Genomic DNA, 8,341 nt, shown 5'->3' with positions numbered 1-8,341 from the left:
GAGGGGAGGGGGGGAAGGCAGCCAGGCTTTGAATGCTTGTGGGTAGCTCTCCTTTCCCGCCTTTTGCCCTGCTGAACGATTAATTGGCTGCAGAACGCACCCTGCCCCATCCGGGAGTATAGGGAAACAGAAGACACAAGCGTCGGCAGTCAGTGCTCCATTGACGCCTTAACAGTCAGCTGAGTCGGGATTTAACTGCGTACTTCACGTGCCAACCGCTGCTACACCGTAAAGAGAATGACCCATTACGCTGCCCTGCCATTAACTTGCCCCGGGTTAGAACCCGGCCAGGGGGCTTTCTGATTAGGCGGCGTTTTGGTGCTGACACACCATGCCGTTCTGAGGTTGGTCGGCGGCCTCTCTTCTCCCACTATCCTTGCCAGCATAGCACGGTGGATAGGTTGGCCCCACTCCTACGTGGCTTAGCTTGGACACATCCAATCAGGGGTGAGGGCGCTTTAAGGAGGCGGGGCATTGCTCCACCGCTTCCGCTTCTCATTGGTCCCGAGGCTCGCTTCTTCGCCTTTGATGGATCAGAGGGCCAGAGGGAGCCAAGCCTAGCGGTTTCGGGCGGCGGGTAGAATTCTGTCTCTTTTGCGTCTTTGCAGTTTCGGGGTTCTGGCGAGTGTTGTTTGGCGTCTTTTTCCCGCGGCTAGTGAAGAAACGGGGGTGGGGTGTGGCATGGGGGGAGGAACTGGAAGGGGCCGTGCTGAGGGGGGCGTGACTCAGAGAATCCTGGAGCAGTGGGAACCGAGACCTGCGAAGGCGAGTGCCTGAGCACGTGGGAGCTAATAATCCTTCAGATAGTAGGGGAAAGACAGGCGCTGTAGCAATATTAACTGTAGCTCCGACTTTAAGCCCTTTCTTTGTTTCTTATCTCATTGAATCCGTCTGTCGGTAAATAGCTCTGTGAGGGCGTCTGTTACTAGCCAGGTTGAACGTGGAGAGCTAGAGGTGGTCACTTGTCTCAGGTTCCACAGTGAACATGGGCATTGCCGGGACTCTGACCTTTTTCTGGTGAGAATTCAACATCCGAGCTACACTACAGTTAAATAGGATTGATCTTGTAGATGTGGAATCGGGTGTGATGTGGTCACATTGACCTTGGTTTAACTTCATCTATAAATGAGGTTTTTGTTTGGGGTTTTTTGTTTGATTAGTTTTTGTTGTCGTTTTTAGACTTGAATACCATTCCCATCCTGAAGGCCCAGAACATATTTTCAACTCCTCAGGGCAAATGCATTTGCATTCTAGAAAAGGATATTTTAAAACTCAGCATCATGATATCTTTGCTGGTTTTTGGCCACTAACATCAAACCAGGCCAGTTTAAAGTGTTTTACATGCATCATCTGATTGAATCCTCCTAACAAGTTCTATCAGATATTTACTGTTATTTTTCTCACTTCACAGATAAGTAAATCGAGGCTGATTTCCCTAAGATCTCACCAGGAGTAATTGCCAAAGCTGGAATCGAATTCCTCTTGCAATTTGACTCTAGAGCCTAAGCTCCTAACAGCTGGTATATACTGTCTCTCATGCTAACAGCTAGTGTCCAGAGAGAGGGCACACATGGTCCTGGGGAATCCTCACAGCCACCCCAGGAAGAAGAATGACGACAGCACCCATTAAAGCAGACAACTGAGGCTCATGGAGGTGAAGACACTCAGCTCACACAGCTGGTCCATGGTTGAGCAAGGAGTAGAGTGAATGATACCTAATCTTCTGAATCCAAATCCACATCTTAATCTCCACACTGCTTCCTTCCCATTTGACTGATGGAGAAACTGAGGCCCTGAGGAAAATCAAAGCTGGAATTCAGATCCAGATCTATGAGACCCAGTAGAGCACCCCCTATACCACATTGCCTCCAAGAATTCGGTGTCTAGTAGATCCTGTGTTTGGACATGACTGAAGTGACTAAGCACACACAGCACAGATCCTGTGTTAGATGAGGTGAAAAGTCTTCTCAGCCAACCAGCCTTGTCTGTAAGCAGTGAGGTCATCTGATCCCAAATTTGGCCCTAAAGGTGGTTGGGAGACTATTTCACAGCCTTGGAATCTTTGGCGGCTTCTCACTGAGAAGCCTGTAATCATAATTGTGACAATTTATTGAACACTTTTTATGAGCCAGGTGAGGTGGAAAGCATTCTGCATGTATCACCTCACTAAATCCTTTTAATTCTAGGGTATAGGAATTGTTATTGTCCCCATTTTACAGGTAAGGAAACTGAGACCCTGGGATGGATGAAACATTTCTATGCTTACAGAGCTAGTGAATCATGGAGCCTGAATTGGAACCCAGTGCTTACTCAAGCCCTCAATTCCAGCTACTCAGCACGTGCAAGCATGAGAAGATGGAGCGAGGGACCCTGAGTTCTGGCAAGATGGAATAGGAAGGGTTGTTGGCTTCATTCTGGAAGTCGTATTATAAGATTAGAAGAGTCAGCTGGCTGAGATGAGTAGAGAAATACCTATGGCTTATGGAACAGCGATCCCATGCCAGGTCCTATGCTAACTACACTTGATTTATGTTGAGAAGCAGAGAACCTTGTGGTTAAGAAGCTGGACACTGGATCCAGTCTGCCTGGATTCATGTTCTGGCCTTGCTACTTGCTAGTTCTGAGACCTTTAGCCGGTTACTTAACCAGTCTTGGCCTCAATTTCCTCATCTGTAAAGTGGGGTTAATGATAATAAATACCTCTTAGGACTGTCAAGAGGATTAAATGAACTAATAGAACAACAGCATCTCTTCTCTTCCTTAGTGCCCTGAAACTGAGTTGTTTCCTTGTAATCAGCATCACCTGCCTTAATTCTGGTGTAGACACTGAAAATTAAGTCCAGATATTTGCAATGGGAAAATATAGGGGAAGTATTCTCCTGTGGCAAGTATAAAGCCCTTGAGAGAGCAGTGAACTTAGTATTTCTGAGGGATAGCACGAAGTCCAGCTGGAGCCAGGCAGATGACTGAGACTCAGGAGTTCAACTCAGCTGCACATGTGCTCATAACAGGCATCAAAACGACCTTGTACTTTTCAAAGCATGATGGACTTTACCTAAGCTTTGACCTCTGGGGAAACTCAAGGCCATGTTTATTTTTGAGGCTCAGTATGCAAGCACAGGTAGAGATGAAGCTTAGAACTCAGGTTGTCTTGAACCAGGGCTCATGTTTAGGGGTCAGAAAACTTGCATTTGATCAAATATTTATGAAACTTCAAAATCACATGCCACCTGTGCCAAACCCTAGGAAGACTTAGCCCTTCAAAATCTTTAAAAGACTAAGGTTCTAGAAAGGAATGAGACCTTAAAACATATCTTTCCAGAACCAAATGGAAAGTATAATGAATAAAGCCCCCAAAGGGCAGTCAAACCAGGGCTGGGGGAGGGAAAGGGTCAAGGAAGGTGATGACACCAAAGTATATGTTTTTGGAGGACCTACTGTGTGCTAGACATGGTGTTTAGTACAAAGCATATAATGGCAAACAAGAAGAGACCAAATGTATTAGTCTGCTTAGGCTGCCATAACAAAATACCACAGCCTGGGTGGCTTAAACGATACAAATTTATTTCTCACAGTTCTGGAGGCTGGATTCAAAATCAAGGTGCCAGCTGAGTTGACTTCTCCTCAATCCTTCCATTGACTTGCAGACAGCTGCCATCTCCCTGTGTCTTCACACGGCCTTGCCTCTGCTCGTGCACACTACTGTTGTCTCTTCCTTTTCTTACAAGGTGCCATAAACTGAATGTTTGTTTTCCCCCTCCCTCCCACATTCATATGTGAAACCTAATCCCCAATGTGAGGATATTTGGAGAGGAGGCCTTTGTGATGATTAGATCATAAGGGTAGAGCCCTTATGAACGGGATTAGTGCCCTTATAAAAGAGGGTTCAGAGAGAGCTCCCTTGCCCCTTCCTCCATGTGAAGTTACAGTGAGAAGATCACCAACTGTAAACCAGAAGGTGGGCCCTCACCAGATACCCAATATGCCAGTGCTTTGATCTTGGACTTTCCAGCCTCCAGAACTGTGAGCAATAAATTTTAGAAATGTTTATAATCTATCCAGTCTATGGTGTTCTGTTATAGCAGTCCAAACAGACTAAGACAGAAAGAAGGATAATAGTCCTATTGGTTTAAGTTCTTGCTCTTAGGACCTCATCTAGCTTAATTCCCTCTGTAAAGGTCCTATCTTCAAAATACAGTTACATTGAAGGTTGGAGCTTCAACACATGAATTTGAGGCAGGGACAGAATTCAGTCTATGCCACCAAATATCTATAACTGAGGAATTAAATAGTCTGGTAGGAGAGATGCATATTATTTACATCATGTAAAGGGAGCCGAGGAGAACGGTTGAGATGTCAGATCTGGAATCAAACTGACCGGGTCCTGCTCTGTCTCTTTACCAACCATGTGGACTTGAGCAGGTTTCTTCCACTTTCTGTGCCTTGAGAGAATGAAATGAGCAGATATCCTTGAAATCCTTAGGTCAGCCCCCGACACAGAGTAAGTGCTCATTAAATGTTTGCTATTGTTATTCATTACAAGTAAAATTAAAACTTGCTAAAATGTTCTGAAGGAAACCCACAAGATAAAGTAAAATTCTGACTTGGTCAGTGTTTTCAAGAAAGACTTCCTAGGGGAAGTGATGTTTGTTTTCAGATCTGAAGGATGCGTACTCCTAACCAGATGGGGGAAGGAGGAGAGTTTTCCAGGTAGTAGGAAAGTAGGTTCCAGAGCTCTTGGGTGGGAGGAAACTGGCCCAGAAGTCCAGTGTCTCTGAAGTAGAGAGAGTAGAGACAGGAAGCACAGGGGGAGCTGGGGAGAGTGAGGCCCGTGTAGTTGTCAGGGCCTGGTCTTGCAGACCATCCATGCTCAGGAGTGCTGGCATTCTCTTAAGAGCCATGCAAACTCACAGAGGGAAGTGTCTTTTTTTTTTTTTTAACAGAGACTAGTAGTTTGATGAACCTTTATGTACTTATCACCCAGATGAAAGAGCTATCAACATTCTGCTTTTTTTTTTTTTTTGGCCATGTTGCATGGCATGTGGGATCTTAGTTCCATGACCAAGGATAGAACCTGAGCCCCCTGCGGTGGAAGTGCAGAGTCCTAACCACTGGACCACCAGGGAAGTCCATTTCTGCCTTTCTTATTTCATCAATACTCCCTCAGTCTTTTAAATGTTTTTGTCCTTGAACACATTCTACTTAACAATGAAAGCTATTAGGACAAAAATCTCTGGAGAAGAGGAAATACGCAAACCACTTTATTAGGGGGAAAAGGCACACACATGTTTGGTTTTATCTAGAGATAATGTATGGCTTTAAAAAATTATTTACTTGGCTGCATCAGATCTTAGTTGCGGCATGCGGGATCTTTGTTACATCATTTGGCATCTTTCAGTGGGGCACACAAACTTTCTAGTTGTGGTGCTTAGGCTTAGTTTTACTTGGTCCATGGCATGTGGAATTTTAGTTCCCTCCCCAGGGAAGGAACCTACGTCACCTGCATTGCAAGGCAGATTCTTAACTACTGGACCACCAGGGAAGTTCCAATGTATGTTTTTTTTTAAATGACACATTTTTAAAAATACTTTGAAAAATGCTTTAAAAAACTTTAGTACCAATCAATAAACTTAACAATACGGGAATACTTTGTTTTATTATTTTTATTGTGCTTTGCAGATACTGTATTTTTGTTTTTTACAAATTGAACGTTTGCAGTAACCCTATGTTGAACAAGTATTGGTGCCATTTTTCCAATAGCATTTGTTCATATTTCTGTGTCATATTTTAGATAATTCTTGAAATATGTCAAACTTTTTCATGATTATTATATTTTATGGTGATTTGTGACCAGTTATATTTGATGTTATTATTATAATTGTTTGGGGGCAAAGACAGGGAAGTCTGGCGTGCTGCAGTCCACAGGGTCGTAAAGAGTCAGACACAACTTAGTGACTGAACAACAACCATCACCACAAACCAGGCCCATACAAAACAACGAACTTAATAAATGTCATGTGTGGTCTAACTTCTTCACTTATCAGATCACATCAGATCAGATCAGTCGCTCAGTCACGTCTGACTCTTTGCGACCCCATGAATCGCAGCACCCCAGGCCTCCCTGTCCATCACCAACTCCCAGAGTTCACTCAAACTCATGTCCATCGAGTCGGTGATGCCATCCAGCCATCTCATCCTCTGTCGTCCCCTTCTCCTCCTGCTCCCAATCCCTCCCAGCATCAGAGTCTTTTCCAATGAGTCAACTCTTCACATGAGGTGGCCAAAGTATTAGAGTTTCAGCTTCAGCATCAGTTCTTCCAATGAACACCCATGATGGATCTCCTTTAGAATGGACTGATTGGATCTCCTTGCAGTCCAAGGGACTCTCAAGAGTCTTATCCAACACCACAGTTCAAAAGCATCAATTCTTCGGCACTCAGCTTTCTTCACAGTCCAACTCTCACATCCATACATGACCACTGGAAAAACCATAGCCTTGACCAGACGGACCTTTGTTGGCAAAGTAATGTCTCTGCTTTTCAATATGCTATCTAGGTTGGTCATAACTTTCCTTCCAAGGAGTAAGCATCTTTTAATTTCATGGCTGCAGTCACCATCTGCAGTGATTTTGGATCCCCAAAAAATAAAGTCTGACACTGTTTCCACTGTTTCCCCATCTATTCCCCATGAAGTGATGGGACCAGATGCCATGATCTTCGTTTTCTGAATGTTGAGCTTTAAGCCAACTTTTTCACTCTCCACTTTCACTTTCATCAGGAGGCTTTTTAGTTCCTCTTCACTTTCTGCCATAAGGGTAGTGTCATCTGCATATCTGAGGTTATTGATATTTCTCCCGGCAATCTTGATTCCAGCTTGTGCTTCTTCCAGCCCAGCGTTTCTCATGATGTACTCTGCATATAAGTTAAATAAGCAGGGTGACAATATACAGCCTTGACGTACTCCTTTTCCTATTTGGAACCAGTCTGTTGTTCCATGTCCAGTTCTGTTGCTTCCTGACCTTAGGGCCTCCTTATTTCCCGAAACACAACAATGCTAAAATTAAGCCAAATGATAATCCCACAATGGCCTGTAAATGTTCAAGTGAAAAAATTACATGAGAATTCCCTGGTGGTCCAGTGTTTAGAATTAGAGCCGGGAGTTCAATCCCTGGCCAGGAAACTAAGATTCCACAAGCCATGCAGTGTAGCCAAAAAAAGAGAAAGCATCGCACACCTGTCATTTTAAATAAAAAACTAGAAATGATTAAGCTTAGTAAGGCAAGTTGAAAGTCAAGATAGGCCAAATGTTAGGCCTCTTGTACCAAAAAGTTAACCATGTTGTCAATGCAAAAGAAAGTTCTGGAAGGAAATTAAAAGTGCTACTCCAGTGAATACATGACTGCTAAGAAAGTAAAATAGCCTGTTTGTTGCTATGGAGAAAGTTTTAGTGGTCTGGATAGAAGATTAAATCAACTACAACATTCTCTTCAGCCAAAGTCTAATCCAGAGCAGTGCCCTAATTCTCTTCAATTTTAGAGAATTATGATGGCTGAGAGAGGTGAGGAAGCTGCAGCAGAAAAGATTAAAAGCTAGCACAGACTGGGGGACTTCCCTCGTGGTCCAGTGGTTAAGACTCAGCAATTCCAATGCAGACGATGCAGGTTCCACCCCTGGTTGAGAAAATAAGATCCCACATGGCACACAGTGGGCATCCCAGGTGGCACTAGTGGTAAGGAACCTGCCTGCCAATGCAGGTGATATAAGAGACATGAGTTCCATCCCAGGGTTGGAAAGATCCCCTGGAGGAAGGCATGGCAACCTACTCCAGTATTCTTGCCTGGAGAATCCCCATGGACAGAGGAGCCTGGCAGGCTACAGTCCATTGTGTCACAAAGAATTGGACATGACTAAAGTTAATGAACAACAGACTGGTTCCAAATAGGAAAAGGAGTACGTCAAGGCTGTATATTGTCACCCTGCTTATTTAACTTCTATGCAGAGTACATCATGAGAAATGCTGGACTGGAAGAAACACAAGCTGGAATCAAGATTGCCGGGAGAAATATCAATAACCTCAGATATGCAGATGACACCACCCTTATGGCAGAAAGTGAAGAGGAACTAAAAAGCCTCTTGATGAAAATGAAAGTGGAGAATGAAAAAGTTGGCTTAAAGCTCAACATTCAGAAAACGAAGATCATGGCATCTGGTCCCATCACTTCATGGGGAAACAGATGGGGAAACAGTGGGTGTCAGCCTTTATATTTTTGGGCTCCAAAATCACTGCAGATGGTGACTGCAGCCATGAAATTAAAAGATGCTTACTCCTTGGAAGGAAAGTT

The sequence above is a fragment of the Bison bison genome, unplaced genomic scaffold (genome assembly GCF_000754665.1).
Source record: "Bison bison bison isolate TAMUID 2011002044 unplaced genomic scaffold, Bison_UMD1.0 scf7180017864280, whole genome shotgun sequence".
Classification (NCBI taxonomy): domain Eukaryota; kingdom Metazoa; phylum Chordata; class Mammalia; order Artiodactyla; family Bovidae; genus Bison; species Bison bison.
Note: the sequence above shows the minus strand (reverse complement) of the source record.